This window comes from Spermophilus citellus (genome assembly GCF_964194105.1).
Source record: "Spermophilus citellus genome assembly, chromosome: 4".
Taxonomy (NCBI): domain Eukaryota; kingdom Metazoa; phylum Chordata; class Mammalia; order Rodentia; family Sciuridae; genus Spermophilus; species Spermophilus citellus.
In genome coordinates, this window is record NC_138185.1 from 11,490,329 (window position 1) to 11,511,374 (window position 21,046).

Sequence of the window (21,046 nt, forward strand, 5' to 3'; positions counted from 1 at the left end):
TAGTCATTTCAGGGTCTTACTATGGATACCCTGTTTCCTTTTCAAGTTCCACTTTCAAGATTGGGTGGTGATGTGGTTCAGCGAGTTTGCCCTGTTTTGCTAGTTTATCTTACTTCAAAATGGCTTTTCCCATGACCTCTTTCCTAACCCTGACTGACTGCCTGTGAGACCCCTATCTCATTGAGACAACTGGGTAGTCATTTGGAAAAAAAATAAAATTAGATCCATAATTCACATTATATGTGAAGAATAAACTCCAAATGGATAAGGATCTCAGTGTAAAACCTGACACAAGAACCAGACGGAAACTTGGATAAACCCCACTCCAACCGTGACACAGACATGGGTTTCCTAAGCATGATTTCAAATCCAAAGGCCGAATGAGAAAGGATGAAGAATTGCATCCCATTAAAATATACACCTGGGAAAAACCATGCATGACATCAAAGGACAGGTGAAAACTGGGAGGAAATATGTGTGGTGGGCATCCCAATCAGAGTAGAATAGACTTCCATATGTACCTGTCACCAATATGTAAAGAAATCTGAAAAAAATTGAAACAAAAAAGCTGATTTTTTAAAAATTAGGAAATAAAGGCATAATTCACACACACACACACACACACACACACACACACACTCACACACGATGATATAAGTCCTTAAACAAATGACAATCCAATCACTCCTAATTAGTGAAACAAAAAAGGAAACACTGACATAGAATTCATTGCCTACGAGACTGGTAAAAATTAAACATCATGACAATACATTCTGCTGGCGAGGCTGTGGGAAGACAGGACTCGAGTTGCTGATGGGAAAGCCTGCAGGTGTAGCCCCTGTGGAGGGGAATTTGGCAAATTCTCACAAAATAATACGTGCATGGACTTTCGCACAGCGGTTCTACTTCTAGGAATATACCCTGAAGGTGCGTCCCAGCAATATGAAAACACATATGCATTGGGCTCTTCGCCGTGGCATTGTGGGTAATTGCAAAAACCTGGGAACAACTTAAATACACACTCATCGGAGAGCAGTTCAATAAGCAATGGCACATCCGCAAAAAAAAACAGTGTAGTGTGGCTGTTCAGGAGAACAAGGAAGCGTTCGACAAACCAATTTGGAATACTTCCAGGATATACTACTATCAATTCAAAATCAGCATAGAAAATTGTCTGGTAAGAAAAAGGGATGGTAAGAAAATCCCCATGTATCTGCTTGTTTGCCCAAAATAAGACAGGATGGATAAAAAGGAAACTAGACAGACTGGTTTCCTCCATGAGGTAGGTGGAAAGACACAGGAAAAATGGAGAATGGGACCAGGAGAGGAGGATTCAGAATAAACTTTTCTGGGCTTACCATATTGTATGGTTCTGACTCCTAGAACCAGGGCAATGAAATAATACATCCAGAAGTCCATGTTAAGCAAAAAAACATTATCAAACATTTAAGCAAAATCAACCAGGATGGGAGGGAAACCCCAGGTGGGACACAAATCGCAATAAATAAACCTAAGTGCATTACAAATGAATAATAACCCCCTTGAAGGAAGAAAGGAATTCCCTAAATAACTTTAGAAAACAGAATTTTGACGGGGTTCCATAAAGCTACAGACAAAGAAGAAATGCTTCAATATGGTGCACTTCCCTTTGAAAATCTGCTTCTTGAAGAGCCATGGTGACAAATTTAGCAATAATTGTATGTGTATACTAAGATTAAATGAACTAATATATTGCAGGTCATGAGAACCAAGTGAGAAAAAGAAACATGAGTTAATTGTTTGAAAACTTAAAAGAAAACAAGCCAGGAGAAGGAGAAGCAAAAGAAAAGTCCTCTCAGATAGCCACACTTACACTCATAATCCCTCTTACCACGGGAACTTACCTGTTCCCTTTCTATATATTGTTTTTCCAAATAGTATTCATCACCTTTTAAAAACACTGTCAATGCATACACGGATTGATTGGTTGATTAACAAAGATGGAGATTTTTATGTATTTGCTAACCTTTCTATTCCAAGCACTTAGAACAGTGCCTGCATAGAATAAAAGATGTTTAATGAAAGTGCTGAATAAAATATAAGATAGTTTTTATTGCCCTTTTTTGACTTACTATTTCTTGTCTATGTGGACTTTATATATGGATGTGCACATCCACACATACCCATGTCTGTGTGTGTATATATGAACACACCTCTATATGATTTTCCGTACAGACTCAGAAATTACAAATTATCTTTTGAAATCTAGAATAAATATGGTTTCTAAGTTTCAGACTATATTGGAACACTTCAGAAATATGATAAAAGCCACATTCTGAACTTCCATCCCCATAATCTGATTCAGTGTGTGCAGCCTAAGTCTCTAGAATTTGTATTTTTGATATCTGCATCCTTGATGGTTCTAGCATAGGTCATTTGTAGGCCACAGAGAATATCAGCGCTGTTCCGGACCAGCTGCTCTGTGGAGGACTGAGCCCTTCCTGTGTGGCTCAAGAGGAAAGGAACCAGGAAGAGCTACCCTTGCCAATGGTCAAGGACATCCCTGTCAGGACAGGCTGGAGAAGCAGTCATTCCAGGGAGGAGAAGAGGAGCTCATCCAGCTTCTGGAAGCACAGCGAGGAATATGAAGGGCAACCCTCTGAAGGTGATATGAAGGTCACAGTGTGTCGCAGGAACTGTGAAATAATACACACTCAAAATACAAAAATAAAAATTTTGTTATTTAACATTAGTATTAAAAATATGAAAGCATAATTTTTGTAATAAAAAACTAATAATTACAGGAATAAAATTCTTCTTGGGGGACAGAGGAGTAACATTTTGCTGAATTGGAGTTTAAAGCCAGTCTTCTCCATCAGCGTGTCTATTAGGTGTCCATCTATGGAAACCTTCCTAGATGGACACACAGGTGTGTCGGGCTGTGGGGCATGCCCGGTGTCCCCTCTTCCACGTCATCTCCACCACTGCTTCCTGGTTCACCGCAGTCAAGCCACAGTGGCTTTCTTTACATTAAGTACTCCAAGTTTATCTGTCCTGCTGGGACTTGGTATTGTCCTCAACCCTACCAGATCCACGGTCCCTGAGTCTTCACCTGGTGGGGCCCTTCACTTCTCTTAGATCTACATTCAAACGTCAATTTTTTAGGGACACCTCCTCTGACCACCCTATCCAAGAGGTGGGCCTCCAACTCAGCCACTATGTATCCTATTATTCCTTTAAACACCCTTCCTAGCTCTTGTCACACTCTATAGTATCTTACTGACTTGTCTGTCTGTTTTCTTGTCCACGCTCTAGTAGATGGCCCTTGAGCATGGAGAGTTAAGGTGGGTTTACCCCCCAATGAACTCACCATTGCCCCTTGGCATCTTAAACACTTGAATAATGACAAAGTAAGAGATGAGAGTGGTCCATGTATTGCCCATGAATCTGAGGACAGCTGGGCAGAAAGGAAGGAGCAGTTTCAGGGGTGTTTCCCATACTGGAAGAGCCTGCTGCTACCTTGAAGCTAGATGTAACCTTGTAAGTGCACAGGGAGAACATCCATCTCAGGCCTGATGCAAACTTATCCTGGGCTTGGAGTCACAACCAGTCACTTATCCAGATTCTGGATGGCCAACAGAAAGAAACATAGCAAGGGTGACACCAACACCCATCACTGTCTATGCAAACCACTTTACAGAGAGCACAACTGCACATCCACATCTAAAACGACAGGACCCCCAGATGATCCAGCTGGGCAGAGCCACACATAAGTCATCAAGTTACAGCTGATCAGATCAGGCGCTTGTGGCTTCTGAGCATAAAAGTCTTCCTGCTCTGAACTAATCCCTCCTTGAGTTCCACACAGTGTCGATGGTAAAATACAAACAACTTAATACAAATACTTAGTACAGAAGCTCCTAGGAATATAAAGAAAAGAAAGGGGAAAGGGATGCTAAAATGAGAAAATTAAAAAAAAAAAAAAAAGAAATCTAAACTTATAATTGTCATAAGCTTAGGAGAGAAAAATTACCCTTTTTGCCAGAAACTATAGCAAAGAGGAATCTTGTACATGGGATTTATAGGGAAGTGACTTCAACCTACACAGAAAAGAAACAGAAAAAAGCAAAGTCAAACACCACTTGTAACTAACCTTGATGAGATCAACTCTTTGATGGCTTAAATAGGCTACCTAGAGTCGGGATCTGTCTAGCAATGATTAAGCACTGAATTGAAAATGAATTTATGTGGAATTTGGGATGCCCATTTGCAAGAGCAACATATATTAAAACTTTTATAGAATAACACTTTGTATGAAAGTCAAATCAGGAAAACTTTGGGCTCCTCTGTGTGAAGTTGGTGAGGATATTTTCAAATCATTAGAGTGCTTTTTTTTGTTTTGAAATCACTTGAACAATTTATTTCATAAATACCAACAGCAAGAAATTACAGTCTTCAAGCCAATTTCTCCAACTATTGCACCAGCTCCAATTTCTGCAATGCTCCTCTCCTTGTTTTATGTATATGAAGTATTATATGGTTATGATAATGGCTATCATAAATAATTTTGTGTTCTGTGTTTGCTTACTATATTACAAACATCCTTAGGTGGCTGTAATGTCTTTATTGTTCTCATTTTTTGACAATTGAGCTGTCCTTATCAACATTGCATTATTATTGTTCATTTTTATATTTTTCCTAATTTTTCTTTATTAAACTATTATTAAATCTTTTTACTTTATTTTTGAAGGAAAACATTTTAGAGTTATTGTTTTATGATAGAATCTAGCTTGAAATAATATCAATGCAAGAAGAAAATTGCCCAAAAATGTCATTCTGAAAACCTCAATATTCTCAATTATTTATGTGCATCTTCAATTCCACGTCATAAAATCATTACAAAGGGAAGGTGTGTTCTGTACTTTACAGAAACATTATGCCCAGCGTGTGTTTTTCTTTGGTGATTTGTTGGTGCTTTTGAACCTGATCCATGGTTACTGTGACTCACACTGCCCTTTTCGGTAGCCTTTAGCTAATTTATCATTCCCTGAAATCAATGCTAAAACAAACCTGGAGCACTGTTTGTCTCATCCCACTGGAAGGGAAGCATCATGAGGGTGAGGACCTGGCCTGTCCTGCTGGCGCTGTCTCTGCAGGTCTAGGAGTGGAGCCAGGACCAGAGTGAGTTCTCAGTCAATAATTATGCACAAATGAATTAATGGAAATCACAGGGCTGCCAAGTAAGAGGGACAGATGTGTTTTTGAATTGCAAAAATAGAACTGCAGAGCCGTTCTCCGACATCATATGAAAGAATGATCTGTGTGCCTTTCCCTTTCTGCCATTCCCTCAGTGTGGTTGCCGGGGTAAGTCTTAGGTTCTTAAAAGAGCTGTAATGTCATAAGGTTGCAAGGGACTTCATGCTAGCTTTTCCGGGCACCTCCAAAAACAGGGAAAGTCTAATTCCCAAGATCTAGATGTGAATTAAGAATAGTCTATGGCTACCTACTGGCTCTCACATGTAAGTATTATGATGATAATTTATAGTATTTAGTATAGTTTTATAATATTCTTTTATGACATCTTAGTGTAACTAAAGGGAATGAGCTTTAAAATCATCCTGGCTGATGACAACTCACTTCTACCAACTAACAGCTGTGTGACTGCACAAATTGTTCTCTCCCTCAGAAGTGCAAGATGGGGAAATAATATTGCCCTTTTAGGTGGTTGTAATGAGGGTTAAAGAGTAAATAAATTGAAATTTAAAAAACTATATATCTCTATTAGTTTGTTTTTATTGCCATAATGAAATATCTGAGGATGAGTAACTTTATCAAGGAAGGAGATTTACTAGGACTCATGGTGCTGGTCCAAGGTTGAGGGTGTGATCTGGAGATGGGCTTCTTCCTGGCAGAGTCCAGAGGTAGGGCATGAAATCACAGGACAAGGAGCAGGAAGTTCATGTACCTCTTTCTCTCTCTCTCTTTCTTCTTATAAAGCCCCGGTATTGGTCATGGAGTATCCACCTCTAAATACCATGGTCAGATTAAGTTTCCACCATCTTACTACCCCACAATGGGTGTGAAATCTCAATGCACGAATCCTGGGAGGAAACATTGAGCCATATTTAAGCTTTCATAATACCTATGTATGATGTTTGGAAGAGTGTTCTGTAAGTAGAAGCATTCCACATATATTAACAATCACCCTCTCCACCATCATAATCCTCACTGTGTAATGGTCAGCTACTCTAAGTCCCAAGTAACTTTGTACTCATAAAACTAGAACACCAGATTTTACCAGGCATCCCTTTAAACACATTCAAATGCTTTGAATATCCCTGTCGTGTATTTACTTCCTGTTATCTCTCTTGAGTGGAAAAGAGAGAGAGAAGAATGCCCCAGGCTTTGTGTGAAATGGTGCATACCCCTGGGTTTGAAATGGACATCACATGAATGGAAGTCATCCACCCTGTGAGGGGAGCAGTTTAGGCTCTGTTGAGGGCTGCTTGAAAGTTCCAGAGGAGGAGTCATGTACATTTCCATGGAGCTCAGGAGAGGATCCTGCCAACCAGTGGACATGGCCAGTATTGTGGTTGGAAATGAAGACTGGAATTTCCTGTAAAATGTCTTCTTTATGTTGAAGATCTCTTTAGGACCAAAGCCTTCACTTGAAGGTGAACTGAATTGATGTTTTTACCCATATTCATAAATTAAGTGGAAAGATCTCATCTAAGTCAAAGATAGAATTTTCTCTCAGACATTGGGACACAAATAGGTTCTAGCACATTCTCATATACAGTGCCTACTGGAAGTCTTTCAGCAAGGAACGCAGCAGGTATTGACTCTTCTTGCCTTTAACTGTTTCTTCTTCCAAATGCTTAAGTAATGGTAAGTTGGTGAAGTGTGAACACAAATTAAGGGCATGCCATGGTTGGGAAGGTCAGCAAGGTCACTTCTTCATGTGTGTGAAACTCAGGCCTCAGGTGAAAGTCAGCCACAGTAGTTTCATTGTGTAGCTGTTCTACCATAAACACTCCTTTTGCTGCTGTGACCAAAAGACCAGACCAAAAAAAAAAAAAAAAATCTTAGAGATAGAAAAGTTTATTTGGGGCTCATATCAGAGGTCTCAGTCCATAGAAGTGAGGCAGAACATCACGGCAGAAGGGTGTGGAAGAGGAAAGCAGCTCAGATAACAGTACCAGGAAGGAGAGAGAGAGAGAGAGAGAGAGAGAGAGAGAGAGAGAGAGAGACATTTCAGACCCGGGACAAAACATATACACGAAAAGCATGCCCCACCTCCTCCAGCAACATACAGTTACCAACCAGTTAATACCTTCAAGTGGATTAATTAACTGATTGTGTTAAGACTCTCATAGGCCAATCATTTAACTTCTAAAGCTTCTTGCATTGCCTCACACATGAGCTTTTGGTGTACACCTCGTATCTAAACCATAACAGTAGTCAATACAGGCTTCCTGTGCCCCTGTCCACAGAATCTCAATGCCTCAGCCTAAGAGTTTGTTTCTTACTCATGCAAGTTCTGTTTCGGTCCCATTGTTCTCCAAGGTCATGCTCTTCAAGCGCTGACTCAGGGTATAGACCATTCCCATCTTTGGACCCCAACATCTTAAGGGATCATGTGAAAGATCATGAGAGGCACCTGATACTTCTACAGAGCCTGCAGAAGTCACACGGCACAGAGTTCTGTTATGCTTCTGCTCGTTTAAGACGATCGAACAAAACTGTCACCACCTCCTGCTGAAGCACAAGGAGGATGGGGGAAGGTTCAGAGATGAATCACATAGATATTCAGCAGGCAGTAGAGCGTGAAGATACATTCTCTGAATTCTAGGGCTATGAGATATTCTGCAGGAGGGAAAATGCAAAGAGATGGGGCATTCTGTTAACCAAAATAATATTGCTAATATGACCCTTAAGTTATCCACTTGTCGATTCTTAATGCACATTAACTCATTTTCACCTTCAAGAAATAATGTCATTAAGAAGCATAATAATTATTATGATTTAGATAATAAACCATAATAATTTGCATTTATAAAATTAGAATAGCAGAGTTCATGTGTGAGACAATACAAGAAAGTTTATAGGTGAAACAATTGGGTTTTGAGAGCTTTAACCTAATCAGTGTGTTAATCTACTTTAATGGTTTAACTAGATGATAACTATAGGCAAGTAGGATGTGGCTGGAAGACATGGGTCACTGGAAGTGTTCGTTTGGAGTATGTTTTGTCACTGATTTGAAATCTCTCTCTCTCTCTCTCTCTCTCTCTCTCTCTCTCCTTCCTGGTGCCATTTTCTGGGCTTCTTTCCTCTTTTTACATTTCCGCCATGATGTTCTGTCTCAACCCGGAGAACAATGAAGTCAGCCATCTATGAACTGAGACCTCTGAAACCATAAGCCCCAAATAAACTTTTCTTTCTCTACATTGCTCTTGTCTGGCCTTTTGGTCACAGCAGTGAAATGGTTGACTAAAACAGAAATCTTCATTTAATCCATCTTTTTTGTTTGTTTTGTTTGCCTTTTTATTTTGTTTTGTTTTTACCACAGAACATTTATTTCCCTCCCATAACACCCATGAACCTAATTTCTCCTTAAACTCACCTTAGGATAATGTTGTATTATGGACTCTGAAATTCTAAAAGGAAATATGTAATGATCACATAAATATTTAAGGACAAAATAATAAATGGGTAAATGAGTTGTGTACGGGGTCACATGCTTGTAATCACAGTGATTCAGAAGGCTGAGGCAGGTAGGTTCAAGTTCTAGGCCAGCCTGGCCACATACTGAGATCTCATCTCAAAATAAAAAATAAAAAGGACGAGGGGTATAACTCAGTGGTGAAGTGTCCCTGAATTCAGTCCCTAGCACTTCAAAAAAAAAAAAAAAACCTAAAAACTAAGCATGATGAATGAGAAGTCAAACTCAATGATACTTGCAAAGCCAGATGTTTAGGAAACAAAATTCTACAAAACCTTTGCATTACAAGTAGAAAAACAAAAATCCTCAGTTAAGCAGCTCCTTTTGTTTGGTACTCATTCTGGGTTGTTTCCCCTTCTGCTGACTCGCATGGCTTTTCTGAGTCATCAGTCACAGCTCATCTGCCCAAGACCCACAGTGGAAGCATCAGGTGGGATGCTCAGCCGGCAGGAGCCATCCCCCTTCCTTCCACACAGCAAGGTAGGAATGGAAAACAAATGCCCCAGTGTTATGGAGAGAATTGAAATGATACCTTCTACAAGCCATGCTCTGGGTGGTGCTTCATGCTGAAAACCTCCCAAACTCAAGGTAGGGAGGCCCAGCAATGGACACAGCACTACTCATACATTCCTAATAATCCAGTCAGCAAGGCCTTCAGCAGCATCAGGCATGTGACAGGAGCAAATGGTTTGCTGGTTGTTGGCAGCAGACCCCAGAAGCTGGGAGGAGAAAACAATATGGAAGCAATATTATTTGCCATCTAATTCTCTGTAATCCAGAAGGGTGGTTATGCTGAATGATAACACACAGAGGAAAGATTAAATATAATAACATAATGTTCATGCTCTGCACCAGAAGTTATTGCTTTTGGCACCATGGAGGCAGATGGCTGGCACTGGTCATTGCCAGGAGGTGTTAAGTGGGTAAGTGGTACTGAGGAATAGAGTCATCTGTGGGGAAATGACAGTAATGAACTGCTTGTAATGCTGTGAAAACTCAATGAATCTGATGAAACACAGATTGCAAAACTGTTTCCTGGACAACCATTGGACACGCTCACTCACACCGAAATGTGCTCTCTCCCAGTTACAAATCTCACAGGGAAGTCACTGCTGCTTCTGCTGCCAATTTTTTGAGCATCTTGACAAAAGAATAACTAAGAAGATGGAAAGAGACCTGTCCTACGGTGTCCCTTCTGTCAGCAGGTTCACATGCACACTGTCATCTGATTCTGTTTCCAGGTTTTTCCAGAAGGAGCCACATCAGCATAGTAAGAAGTCATTCTGGCCCCGGGAAACAAAATTATATGAAGCTTTTGTTAGATTGCTATTCTCTACTTCAGCACCCTTCCTACCTGCTGTGTTAGATTAAGGTGTGTACAGTGCTGTTCCCTTAGCTGGGTAGGAAGGTGGCAATGCAGCAGTGACCGTGTTCATCTCAATAGAGTTGCATCCTCACGTCAAGGACATGGAAGAAATGGGATAGAGAGGCATTGCCGTAGAGGGGTGGTGCACCCAGTGTGGTCCCAGGGCCTGTGCTAGCCTGTCAACTCCCAATTGCTCTTCATGACAATGTACCTGCAGAAATTGATAGTGAGCATTTATGAATGTTTATACTAAGTTGAAAATTCCAATGACAGCAGTATGAAATAAATGGAGTTTGCATTGTTTGTGCCTTTTTAAATTTTTATTTTTCTGGTAATTCATTTTTATTAGACTTTACAAAAGTATTATCCTGTGATGGAATGGGAATTAACAGGAAAGGTCTTTCATCACAGACAGTTTGTAAAGCAATGAATTGAGGTTGCAAAGGCAGATATAGTCAGCACATCCTACAACATTGATGGCTTGAGGCAAAGCACAAACCCATCTACATTTTTGTTTTCTCAATATTTGATAAATATTAGATTATATCCTTATTAAATAAATGTATACATCATGAACTACTCATGTAAGTGATTGCAGAATTACTAAAATATTTAGATTATCCATTTCTGCTTTTTTTGCAGCCCACAAGTAAAATGGTCAAGTTTCATGTCCTGGAAGGATGATTGGTTCAAGTAACAGACTTGCTTCATACATGGATTTAATTCATGCAACAGACATTTATTGAGCACCTTCCCTGTTCCAGAGAGTTTCAACTGCCAAGGATGCACAAGTAAATAAACATTGTAAAACTCCTGCCCAAGTGGAACTTGTCTTCAAACAGAGGCTACAGTCAGAGCAGAATAGACAGAATAAATAAGTCATCCATATGGTATATTTGAGATTGAAAGGTGCAATAGAAAAACAAGATAAGTATAGTAGAGAAAGTGAGGAAAACAATTTTAAATGCATCGATCCAGTTCAGCTTCAAGCTAAGAAAATGACATTTTTGTGAAGACATGAAGAAAGTGAAGCTTGTCATGTGGCTATCTGATGGAGGGAGACTGTTCCAAGTAGAGCATCAGTTCGTCCAAATGCCTTCAGTGCAGATATCTAGCAAATTTGAGAAGCAGCGTGAAGGAAAGGAAAGTCCAAGAGAAAGGGGAATAGATGAAGACAAAGAGGCAATTAGAGTCTATGTGGATCATTATGAGAACTTAGTCTCTAGCTCTGAATTAGAAGCCATTATGAGTTTGAACTGAGAAGTGACATGGCTCTATTTATATTTCAAAGGTTTACACATGGCTATTGCAGCCATCCAGGTACAGGACGATGGCAGCTCCAACCAGGTTGGCATCAATGGAGATGGTGAGAGGAGGGCAGATGCTGGGTGCATTTATAAAACAGAACCAACAGGATTTCCTAACAGATGGGGTAAGAGATGTGAAGTCCAGAGAGAGAAAGACAAATCAAGTGAACTTTGAAAATTCTGGACCTGTCAGCTGGAGCAATGCCTTCATCTGGCACGCTGCAGACTGCAGGTAAAGAGACTATGCAGAGTGGGTGAGATCATGAGCTTTCTTTGGGACGCATCAAGTTTCACTTGTCTGCTAGATACTAAGAATTGAGCATGCAGTCGAAATCCAGAGTTTGCACAGGATATAAATTTGGAAGTAGGTAGAAATAATTGGCGTTTATCGCCATGAAGCTGCCCAAGATTGCAAGAGCAGGAGTGTAGATAGAGAAAAGGACCACTCTCTGAGCTTTGACACCTGGGCATGAGGAAGTTCTGGAGAAGAGAAGAAACTGGCCAAGGAGACCAAGAGGGAGTGAACAGTGAGACCGAAAATCAGAGTGTGGGATTTTGGAAGGGAGTGGAAGAAGTGTAGCAAGGAGGAAGAACATAACGGTGTCACACGAAAGTATGCTGCTAATAAGTCATGCACAAGGAAGACTGAAAACCAAGCTTTGGATTTAGAAATGTGAAGGACAGCCAGGTGAAGATTCAACAATATGCAAAATGGCAAATACCGAAGTCATAGGCAGAAATAGGTATAAAAGAGAATGTCCAGAGATTAATTGGATACAGGTAGTAAAAAAAAAAAAAAATGTCTCTTACAGTGCAAGGAAACAAATATAGGGGCAATCACTGATGGCAGAAGTGGATGCTGAGAGATAATTTTTACGGTAGCTGATTTTAGGGAAAGTATCAAATAAGTAATAATATAGGTCACAGAGAAGATAAACACCAAGGCGTACTCAAAGGAGATATGTGGAGGACTTACAGCATGCAGCTCTTAAAAGTGGACAATGTAACACAGAGATCACCTGTAAAGCAAGATCAGGAATCCTGGATGAACTGCTTGTCGGTTTCAAGGACTATGCGTTTCTAATTCTGCAAACGGTGCTTCCCAGGCAAATGGCAAGGGCATTTGTTTGCAAATGCAAACTCTTCTGTAATCATCATTGAGCAATTTGTACAATTGCACATTTCTTCAAACAGGTAATTAATACAGATACTTAAATACTAAATTGATAGTTTGATTCCTCGCTCTCTTGCTTGTGAGCTATTCACATTCTAGCAGTAATTAAGAAGCGGGAGAGATGGTTCTTTAAGGTAAAGGTTGCATGACAATTTCCTGTAGTCTCTACTGCCTCTAGTTTTATATCAATGTATTAACTAAAGGTAGAAATAAAAACAATAATGCTCTTTTTCTCATTTTTTATGGCCTTTCAGAACTCTTGTCTCCTAAAAAAAGAAAATAAACATGAATTTTATATAGTGTTTATATGCACATATATATGCATATCATATATAAATTGTGTATGAGATAAACTGAGTGTTATATAAATTGCTTAAAACATGTAGTATATTTCAACATCATGATGCTCACTTTTACAATTTCAAAGACATAATATGAAAAAAAATTGTTTCCTCATATCACAGATCATTGCAGAAGTTCCTGGTCTGTACATGATTTTCCCTTGGTCATTCAGGGACAAGGCTCCTTCTATCTTGGGCTCTGTCTTCCTTCAGGGACTCAGAGAAAGAACACTACTTAACTACTAACCACTGCAGCCTGGGCATTACACATATATGGCTTCTATTCATATTCCATTGGAAGAACTAGTCTCGTGGCAGCTCTCAGATGCAAAGTGGTCTAAAGAATTAAGTCCCTGTTCAATCAAACTTCTTTCTCTGTAACTTTCTACCTCAAAGGGACTTCCCAAGGTTAAAGGCAACCACAATACCATCTGACTTTTTTTTTTTTTTGCATCGATGGTACTGATTGATAAAAGTTCAGAGTTTTTCTATCTAGATGAGTAAAGGGAAGAGTTCTAAAGAATATTCTAACTCGGTTTTTGATAGATGAGGACTCTCTGAATCGCAATTAAAATAAGAAAGTTTTTGGTGCTTTGTTTTGTTTTCACAGAATTTATCAGCCTGGAAATCTGAAACAGACCATGATTCTTACCATAAGTTATTCACCACAATTAGCATCCATTGTATATTTTGAGCATAAGGTCTTTATTGATTTCTTATTGTAAGATAGTATTAGAACCTGTATCAAAGACAAAGAACAGTAGACATCAGTGTCATTCAAAAGGAGATTTTCAGGACAAATAATGACCTGAATAGCAGCTAGAATAAGACTTGAATTGAAGATGGGAAAATGACCAGCCCACATAGTAGTTGTAATCTTATAAAATATTAGTAAGTTTTCTACATTTGACAGTTGACTCATGTTATATATTCTACATACACAAATATTTCTTCTAATTATTTTGTGACTTTTAGCATATAGTGATATATATATATATATCATATAAATATGGTATACATAGATAAAACTAAGTTTGTGGGGGGTTTTGAGTGATAATGGGGTTTTCTCTTATTTAAAAAGCATTACATTTCCACAGAGACATACATGCAAGAGTCAGAGCATTAGAAGCTTAATAATAAATCTTCCCAGAATAATGAACCTAATCCCACATACCTCAGTTGTCACGTTGCTCTTTCGTTGACTTTCACATTCAGGGGCTTACAAAAATAGACAACCACAGTGAAAGTTGAGAGTAAATAGCAAGTTAAAAAGGAAAATAAATCTTGACTTCTTATAACCTTTGGCAAGAGATGTGTGAAACTTAATAACCAGGTAGGTATGTTTTCACTGTCTTTTTCCCCCAGAAAAATTGCTACTTCTTGAATCTACACTTTAAAACAATATTAGCAATAATGAATACTGCTGAGGTGAATACTGGAGTCCAGATAACTCTGAGATACTGATTTCATTTAGTCTGCATGTATATTTGGCAGCAGGACTGTGAGATTATAAGGTGATCCTATTTTTAATCTTTCAAGGGATTCTCATGCTCTTTTCCATAATATCTGTACCAGTTCATATAATTTTTAATTATTAGCTCTACCTCAGTAAAGCTGTGGGGAAAGACGATCTTGGTTTCAACCTCAACTCAGTATTGAAAAGCCATTTCACTATCCAGATACATTGACAGTCCACATACTGGGGAAGAAGGGACAAATCTCCTCCCGCTATCTACCTCATTGAGCAGAATGCAAAAATCATACCTAGTCAAGGAGATCAACTGGATCTTATAACTCTTAAAATACATCACAGTATTGAAAATAACCTCAGACATCATCTAGTCATACTCACAACTTGAAGCACTATTCCACAAATGTTTAGTAAATATTTGGTCTTAATGGTTGTTTCATCTCTTCAGTTTGACCCTCTAGATTCCCTTTCCACCTTTCTCCTTCCCATTTGCAATCTCTGGACTGGCCTGGTGTCAACACACTCCTTTATCCTGTCAGCTCCAGGTTGGCCAGTCAGAGAGCCAGCAGGAGGCTGCAGAGAAGCAAGAGGGTGTGGTGTCGACCACATCTGGACCCTCCTCACTGGGAGATGAGCCTGGGTGAACCCTCTGTTGAAAGTCACAATGTCTCTCAGGGCTGCCAGTAGCCCACAGAGACCAGTCTCCTCCCTGCTCCCTAAAACCTGGAGGTGGTGATGGGTTTAATATTATTAGCAGGGACATGTCTTCTCCTCTGTGGCTTTTCTATCCCCTGCCCACACTTTTCCACATTCTCTTAATTTGTAAGTGCCATTTGTCTCCCCAACAAAGGAATATGAAAACTGATGTAATCATACAGATTTGTAAGACACAGTGCCTGATACTATAGAATTTCACATAGTTTTGCATAAAATTTAAATATGCACACACACACAAATATAATACATGTTAAAACCACTAAGAACTAGATGAAAATCAAAATGCCATGGGGTTTCAAAGACAGAGTCATTCCCTCTTTTTACCTACCAAGAAAGATTCCATGCGAGATATTTAAATGGTTATTGGTGGGTTGACCAATATTTCAGATAAGGAAAAGGTGCATTTCACCTAGAAGAAACAGAGCCAGCCAGGGATCATTAGAAGAAAAAGACATGGCTTATTTGGGTCAACTGTTTAATTGGAGTATATAAATTATGATGAGAAATAGAAGGAAGAACACAAATAAGTAGGCTGGGTGAGTGGAATTCAGATGTTGCAGCAGTTAGGAATGTGGGGGACACACTCCAAGCAGTGGGGAGTTTACCATTGTATCTTACTGTGTGTAAAACTGCCCCCATAATAAACATCCAAGTCAGAGCTGCATTTTAGGAAGATTAACTGATAATAAAGGTTTAAAGGGACATCCTTGTGATGGAATTGTTGGAGGCTGGGCTGGATGTCAACAGGTGGAATAAAGAGGAAGCAGTGAGATGTGGTTGAAAGAGACGACTCCAAGAGACTTGAGAGCCAGTTCTGCAGAGGGTGACGTGGGGCAATGGGCAGCTGAAACTCCAGATGGCACATGGGTAAGATGGAAGGTTCCCTGATGGTGTTTTGGAAGTCATCAGGAAGGGCGACTTGTGAGAAGAGCCTAACTTTGGTAAAACAAAGACAGTATCTGCCAATCTGGCATTACAATGGATTTGGGAGCAGAAAAGCCACAAAGGTGAGGGTAGAGCCCCACCAGAGAGGGCAGAGTCAGAAAAAAGTCTTTGTCTAACAGAGGGTATCCCTGAAGCTTGGGTTTCCTCACACACAGGAAGAGGAAAGAAAAGAAACGAGAGGCGCAGGCATAGGCTAAATATGCTATTGTGGGGAAAGGGTTGGCACAGGAGGAGTAGCATTCAATGAAAGGTTATCCATAGCAATAACTCACCATTATTATTGAGTTAAAGGGACTCACATTGGACATTAACATTCAGGACTTGAAAGTCAAGGGATTTTAAATAAGGATGGATGTAGTTTCAAACATTCTAAGATGGGGACTATATAGAGATAGGTATTTGGGATATATCTAAAAAGATAGGTGGGGAAAGAAATAAAGAGATGGTCTGCTCTCTGGTTATTCTGAAATCCTCTGACTCCCTGAGGTCAATATTTACGTTTTCTATCCCTTCTAATGAACTTCTAAACTACCCCAGTTTGAAGCTGGGCTTCATTTTTGGCGAGGTCATTGGGCAATTTGCTTAACATTTCTATTCCTCATTTTTATCATCTGGAAAAAGAGATCCTCACATGATCTACCTCAGTACATTACGTAAATGAACTAAATACCTTCCCCACAGCTTTCCTAGTGTGACTGATAACTGTTAGCTAATGATGCTTTTTCTATTTTATGCTCCTAGTTAATTGTGCATCTCTGACCTCATCACACTGACTGCCTCTGTTACCCTCTTTCCACCCACATTGCCTGTGCTGGGTACCATAGAAGTTGCTGAAGTATTAGGGCAAACTGAGGAAGATAATGCAACGCAGCGTGGAACAGGGTTCTGCTCACATGTGAGGAAGAGGTCGCCAGGACCTGGGGTTTCCTGGACATTGTGGCTAGGAGAAATTTCTAAGAGCTTTCCATACCACTCAAGACTTCTCCAACTACTGGCATCATCTTCCTAAATCTGCTTTATTCTCTGTGTTCTGGGCTAGGAGAGAAAAGAGATATGAGGTACAAAGAGATTGAGTGAAATGTTCAAGTTTCAAAAGTAAATAAAATGCAAAATTAGCACTTAGTATCACAACCAAAATTCGTTCCAGAACCTAGAAATGTAGAGTCCTAAATACATTTGATGTCTCTCGTGATGACAATAAACTTGAGATCCCAATCCTGAAGATAGTTTGCCATATAAACAACTTGAGTGTCTCCCTGGGCCCTCCACTAAGTGAACCTGACATTGTCCTGTTAGAGTAAAAGATAGGGGGGTGACATAAACAGAGGTGGTAACAGCCTTTCTAATGCTTGTTAACAGGTAATTCTAATGCTTGAGTGCTAAACATTAGCCACATTTAGCCTCACACACACCCCTTTTATTGCTTATCAAAAGCCTGACACACATATTTGTTGTTTGTTACTTATTTTTCCCACCTGCAGGACCCTGCAGCCATTTGAATTTACAACTTAGTGGACACACCAAGAGTAAGACACATTTCAATGGTCTTTACTAGGTTTCACATTCCACATCATTCTGGGGTCCTGACTGTCCCAAATTTATATCTAGATGATTATTCAATCCAAGGAACACTGAACATTCCCTTTGAGGCTTTTCGTGGACAGTAGGATGCAGGGATATTTACTCCCTCCATGTCTTTAGCAGAAGAAATGTCGCCATTGGTATTTGCGAGTGTAGACCCCATCGATGTGTCTCTGCGAGAAGGAGACATGCATTTTCATTTGTGGCACACTAAGGAAGCGGGCTTGGGGTACACCCAGTTGCTTCTTTACCCATGTTTTTGTTAAAGACAGTTTTCCTAAAACACTAGCTCTTGGAGGAGCAGAATATTAACTAGTTTTGCTTTTCTAATCACTGGCTCATTTAACATGAAAAAGTAAATGACATTCTAGCTTATTTCATTTATTTTTTATATTATTTTCTTACTAACACTGTAAAAGGGGAGAAAAAGGCCTTAGGTATCATAATGTATAAGCATGAATGATTATCAGGATGCAAATAGTCAGCTAATCACCAAGGAAAACCATTTGGGGGTCTACATGGCCTTCTTTCTAGTGGCAATACAGACTGGGGGCTATTTGAACATTAATTTTTCACATAAAATGTTAATGAGATGCACAATTGATGACTTTTATTTCATTTCTGGATTTTAAAAGATAGTCTATGCCATGGTTCTATTTACCCTAAGAAGGATTTCTTAAGTGGTAGAATCCTGAAGCTTTCCTAACAGCTATTTTCATGTTTATGATAGATTTGTGTTTAATAGGTGGCTAAGAAAACAACGTAAAGTAACTCAGTCCCCAAATATAATAATTTACAAGTATATAGTGCACTGTAGCTTACAGAGTACTTTTGAGCATATTTCATTTTGGATTCCCAGGCAGATTCTGAGACAGAAATGAGCATGCAGGGAACCTGTGTATTCTTGGGGAGAAAAAGGACAGGGCAGAAGGAGGTGGGCTGTGATGCAGACACTTTGGGGTCCCAGCCAGCTCTGGGGAGCTTTGAAGTTGGCAAATCCCAGGAAAGGGTGTCCTGATCTAAGGTGAGATGGTTGGGCTTTTCTATTTCCTTATCAGCTTGTAGGCTGCTCCAAGAATGGGGAGAATCCTTGAAGGAGGCAAATCATTTCAGTGCAGACTATTCCAACAGAGCTTAAATAGCTGAGCAAAATCCACCCCCAACCCCCCCCACCACCATGGACATTCATCCAGCAACTGGCCATGGATGCCCTTGGAGGCCATCTGCAACAATCACTTCCATGAGGCATCACAGGGTCCTTCCTCCAGGCTCCTGGCTTCTCCTTCACTCAAAGAAATCCTGCTCTGAATACTGACATTGTTGCACAAATGGGGGAAAGAATTGTGACATCTTATTGGGGCAGCTTCTTTGGACTCCTGACCCTTATATACTAGATTTCTTCTGCTTGCACATTGCAGCTGCATGCCTATTGACTACCTCATCAATTTGGTTCTAGGAACAAGTTCTATTAATCACTTCTCTCTGAACCTTTGTAATCTACCTCTGTATGATGTATAGCTGCTGCTGTCTTTGCTCATTTTTTTTTTAGTTCTCCATCTTGATTTTAATCCTAACTTCCCACAGGTCACCCACACGTGTGCATACATTAGTGTTAGCCGATGAGTGGACAGAGACCCAACAGAAACTGTGCTCAACACCTCGAGTCAGCAAGGTTTACAGGTCTTCTGGTGAGTGTTTGTAGGAGAGATGCATAGTCAAGGTCAGGTTTTACAATTCTGCCCAAGATTTTTCCTTTTAATGGGCCTATTCACGTCTTTTATGCAAAAGCCTGTACCCTCAGGGATAGAGAGCTTGTGTGGCTGGCTTGGGCCCCCTGTAGACTCTGGTATGCAAGCTCAACCTCAGGCCTGGAATATGCTGCCCTAACCATGCAAATTCAGGCTAGTGTATCCACCCACCCTCCCCACCAGACCAACTCTAGTCACTTCTACAAACAAGGCTGCTAGGTGTGGCCATCCATCTTCACTACTTCAATCAGCAAGCTCATTCAAACTGGGTAGAGAAGACTCCAGTCCCCATGGCCCATTCCACCATGGCAAAGCCTACATGCCCACTGTGAATGGGAGCAGGTGACCTCAGCAGTCCCCAAATCTCCACTCTTCTTATCCATCAATTGGAAGTTCAAGAATAAATACCAGCTGATCAGGTTGTGTGGTACTAGTCCATTTCCACAGCCCTTAAAGAATGCTTGTGCTTCTTTGTCCATCTCCATAGTTGCTCTTGGGGACAGAACTAATCAATCTCTTGTCTGGCTGTGACTTAGCTTTTAGACTATTTTTTATTCTTCTTTTTTTTTTTTTTTTTTTTGGTGGTGGTGGGGAATGCTGGGTATCAAATCCAGGACCTCACACATGCTAATATCTCTACCACTGAGCCATATCCCCAACCCTGAAGGCTTCTTTTAAAGTTCATGAGCTACCTTATATTTTTCAAAAAAAAAAAAAAATTAAGATACAGCCAATTTGGGTTCCTTAAAAACAAAGAACACTGCTTGTTTTATGAACCAATCTTTCAGAAATGCGCTTGCTTTGCTCATTTCATAGTATTACAAAGCACTTTATGTGAAGGGATTTCTTTTCAAATAAATCTCTGATTTTTCTTGTGAAGGTCAGTTCTTGCCTAAAGGAATCAAGAAAAGCCCCAGGAAATGCACCGTGAGATGAAGCCTTTGCTTCCTTTAGCCCAGGTCCTGCCAACTGGGAGCTCAGTTTCTGTCTGAGGACACTACCATGTGACCGTGCTGAGTTTGATAACAGGCCTGGGAGTGGGAATTGGAGGACAATTCCAAGCCAAAGGGAATGTTTCAGAGCTCATTTGAAAGGCTAATTTATGAGAATGCTTAATGTTAGAAGCATGAAAATAGTTGGAAACTTCTTAGTAATTACCTTTACTGAGAAGGATGTAGATCACTCTGAAAAGCAACCCAGGAAGATGACAGACCAACTTCTTTGAACCATGGCAATCGGGCTTTAGAGATCGGTTAGAGACCTTAGGAAAGCTTCATCCAGGATACAAGCAGGTTCCAGGTCAGCAGAAGAGCCCAGGGCCACCTGCACAGCTGCAGATTTCCTCCTGGCCATCAGTGTTGACCACAGCAGGAAGGAAGGTTGGACCTGGAGTGGATTCAAACAGCCAGGACCTTCCAGCAGAACTTGCTCTCCACTCACTGGGGCCTTCAGAAAACATATCAAAGGGTCTAAAATAATTCTGGCAAGTCTCCTGTTTTCTCTAAGCAAATGAGGCACAATTGTGAAAATCATTTTTTTCTTGGATTACATCAGAGCACTGATATTCTTAAAAGCAGAACAGAAGTACTATTCCTCTAGGCGGTCTACAGGTCCACCCGGATCATGTTTTATTAATGTTTATAATGAAAAATGTGAATGGTTCTGTTTGAAGCCAACCAAGATTCTTCCTCAGTG